A 4,118-nucleotide genomic window follows, 5' to 3' on the forward strand; every position below is an offset into this window, starting at 1 on the left:
CTTTCAGCCAAGATCCATCTAACATCAGCTACAATATCCCTAGTACCACGACCTCTTCTAAACCCAGCCTGGACTTATGGTAGTTCTCTGTTGATGTGCTGTTCCAGTCGTTTTTGGATAATCTTCAATAAAATCTTGCTTGCATGTGAAATCAGTGAGATTGTTCTGTAGTTTCCACATTCTGTTGGGCCACCTTTCTTTGGGATAGGAACAAATATTGATCAAATATCGATCTCTTCCAGTCAATTGGTTCTTATAGACTTGATTTTCTTTAGTTTCAGTTTGAACTTGCTTCCACAATTAGCACCTGGCCCACTTTCAGTGCTGATAATGAGCTTTTCCAATTATTTTTCTCACATATGTAATCAATCTGATTCCTGTGTAGACCATCAGGTGAAGTTCATGTGTATAATAGCAGTTTGAGTTTCTTATAAAAAGTATTTGCGATGAATAAATCATTGCTCGTACAGAATTCTATCATCTGTCTCCAGCCTCATTTCTGCTCCCAAATCCATGTTTCCCAACTACCAATCTTTCATTCTTGTTCAAAACCTTTATGTTCCAGTCACCCATTATTATTCATGCATCATGGTTACATGTTAAAATGATTTCCAACTGCAGCAGTTGGTAAAGTCATCTATTTCCTTATCTCTGGCTCTAGTTGTTGGTGTGTGCATAAATTTGAATGATAGTGGTATTAACAGGTCTTCCTTGTATGTGTATGGATATTATTCTGTCACTCACAATATTGTATTTCAAGATGAATCTAGAAATGATCCCTTTAACTATAAATGCAACCCTGGTTTTACTCACCTTTCATTTCCAACAAAGTAGATCATATAATTGTCTGTTTCAAAATCCATTTTATTTATCCAATGCATAATGTAACAATACTTAGGTGTTCCATTCCTTCACTAACAATCTCCAATTTTCCTGCATTCATATTTCTCACATTCTACATCCCAGTCATTAATGTCTCTTTGCAATTGTTCCTCCTTTGTGATTCCTAATACGAAGGCTCAGCCTCTGGTGCCATATCTACTAGTCTATCTAATGTGCTCTGTTGCACGTAAAGTTTTTAAAGCCCTGTTATTTTAGGAATGGAGGGCCAATCCTCCTCCCTAGTCTGTCTTAATTTGGGTACTCAGCTTTAGAACAATATTTGATAGCAAGCCATTTACCCCAAAGAGCTGATGAGAATATGCAGATAACAGATCAGGTGTTGGTCCTGGGAGCCTACTCCTTTGGCACATATGTCGTGTTCCTACCCTCACTCTGCTCTACCAGCATCCAGCAATTCCCTCTCCTTGCTCCTTCAGCACTTCCCATCTCCTCTGGTTTGATGGCTCAGACCTACCACCAACTCTGTCCTTGCATTTACTCGCCACTCCCTATGACATTGGTGCTCCGGGTGCAGGGACACCAAGGTGGTGTCTCTGCAGCCCTTTTAATATGCAACTTGGGAAATGCTGGATATGTTCTTCATAGTTTTTCTAACTCTAGATCTTTTTACATTTCATGATATTTGCATTATTGAACCACTTTCTGTAATCTTCCATTTAACTAATTTTGTTTCCTTTAGCTACTCTAGATTCAACATTTTGCAATATAAATTTTAAAGTTATATTTTTTTCTTTTTCATTATTATACTAGTTTATGTTGTTGTTGTTAAGTGCCGTCGAGTCGCAGGTGACTCATAGTGACCCTACGAAGGAGAGTCCTCAACACTGGGTGTCTCTCATCCTTTCTCCAGGTTCATAGGGTTTCTGGAGGCAAGCTATTACGGAAGTGGATGCCACTCCTCCTTCCAAATACTAGTTTATATACATAATTAAAATACACTGTTTTCCAGAACAGATTCTTTGAATGTCCCTCCTCCCCAACCCATCAAATTGTACAATCCCATGATTAATCCTCCCCTCCCCCTGCACATCCTCACCCCTCTGCTCACATGATTGTCTGATTCAAAATGGCCAATACCAGTTCATCTCATGCCTGAAATTGTCATTCTTTACACATTTCATTTTGCCAACTTCTAGTTTTCCTAGATTCATAATTCTTACATCCTATGTTCCAAGTACTAATAGAACCTAACAATAACAACAACTTGGACAAAATACTGAAAAGAATAAGAAAGATTAAAAAGAAAATGGAAGGAATATACAATATTTTCTGTATAACCGAATGAAATGTGTACCCAAAACAACATGGTACTGGTACAACAACAGGTACATAGACCAATGGAACAGAATTGAGAGCCCAGAAATTGATCCATCTATCTATGATGAACTGATACTTGACAAAGAAATAAAACATATTATATAGGGAAATGACAATCTCTTCAACAAATGGTGCTGACAAAACTGTACTGCTAGCTGCAAAAAGTTTAATGGATCATTTCAGAAGGTAAATTATGACCAAGTACCAATAAATTTTTGAAAGAATAAGCCCAAACTGTATTGAAAGAACTGGTGAAAAATAAGAATCTAGCATTTTTTTTTAAAAAATAGCTGATGTTGTTCTTGTACGGTGCCACTGAGTTGAGTATAACTCAACATAACGATCCTATGAAGAGCAAATCTGAAACCTGTCTTATCCTGTACCATCTTCCCATTTCAAACCACATGGTTATTGTGAATAATGCAGCTATGAACATTGGTGTAAAAATCTTCATTTGTATCTTGGTTCTAATTTCCTTCGAGTATATTCCTAATAGTGGAATAGCTGGGTCATATGGAGTTTCAATGTTCAGGATTTTTTTTTTTTAGGAAATGACAAACTGCCTTCCAGAGTGGTTGTATCATTTTACAATTCCACCAACAGTGTATGAGAGTTCCCACCTCTCCACATCCTCTCCAACATTTATTGCTTGCTGTCCTGCTAAACTTTGCCACCGCCACAGGGGTAAGATGGTATCTCATTATGGCTTTGATTTGTATCTCGTTTATTGCCAGTAATTTTGAACATTTCTTCTGTTGACCATTTGAATGTCTTCCTCTGTGAAAAGTCTTTCCATGTCTTTTGCCCATTTTGTAATTGGGTTATCACTCTTTTTCTTCTGAAGACCCTGTTGTTGTTGTAATGGGCCATCACGTTGCCTAGTGATCACTTCTAGTGACCTCTCTAAATATACAATAGCTCTGAACTCCACTCTATCCTGAGCCAGTTTCATTGACTTCTGCACAACTAATCCCATTGCCCTACTTGCTGTGTCAATCCATCTCATCTAGAGTCTTCCTCTCTTGCATTGGCCCTCCACCATTCCAAGATTGATGACCTTCTCCAAGGACTGGTCCTTCCTGGCCATGTGCCAAAAAAATGTGAAATGGAGCTTCAAAATTCTTGCCTTCACGGAGAAACCTGGTTTCACTTCATCAGTTCAGACCTATTTGTTTTCCTGGTGGTCAATGGTATGCTCAATACTCTTCTCCAGTAGCGCAACTCAACGGCCTGGATTCTTCTGTCATCTTTAGTCATTGTCCAGCTCTCTGATGCATATCAAGTAATTGTGAAGACCATGGCCTGGATCAGGCACACCTTTGTCTCTACACTGACATTATTGTTCTTTAGTACTTTGGAAAGGCACATGGCAGCAGACTTACTGAATACAATTCATCTTTTGAATTCCTGATTACTGGTGCCATGAGTGTTGATTGTGGAGTCAAACAAGCTGTGATCATTAATAACCTCTATCGCTTCCATCATGGTACTGCCAACTGGCCCAGTAGTGAGAATCTTTGTCTCCTTTGTTTTTTTTAATTGTTTAATTATTATTAATTTTAATGAAAATTTACAGACTTTGGATTTCCATTCATTCATTGATGCACTCTTCTCCCTGCCCACCCTTCCCCCTCCCCAGTTCACTCTTCTCTTTGAAAAGTAAAAGAAAAATTCTTTTATTGTTTTATAGTCCCTCCCCCCAGGTCCACTCTATTATGCAGCCTTCATTCTAGACTCCAGTCATAACAAAAATACCTAATCACATATCCCTTTTAAACAGTTTTCCCCCTCATCTGTTTCAATGCAGTATATATATTATTCATCCCATCTTTCTCAGTCTCTCCTCAACCCAGATTTCAGTCGTGTTTTACAACAGTAGCACTATGCTGTATTTGTCC

The sequence above is a fragment of the Elephantulus edwardii genome, unplaced genomic scaffold, assembly GCF_000299155.1.
Source record: "Elephantulus edwardii isolate Elephantulus edwardi_28Jun2011 unplaced genomic scaffold, EleEdw1.0 scaffold00057, whole genome shotgun sequence".
Taxonomy (NCBI): domain Eukaryota; kingdom Metazoa; phylum Chordata; class Mammalia; order Macroscelidea; family Macroscelididae; genus Elephantulus; species Elephantulus edwardii.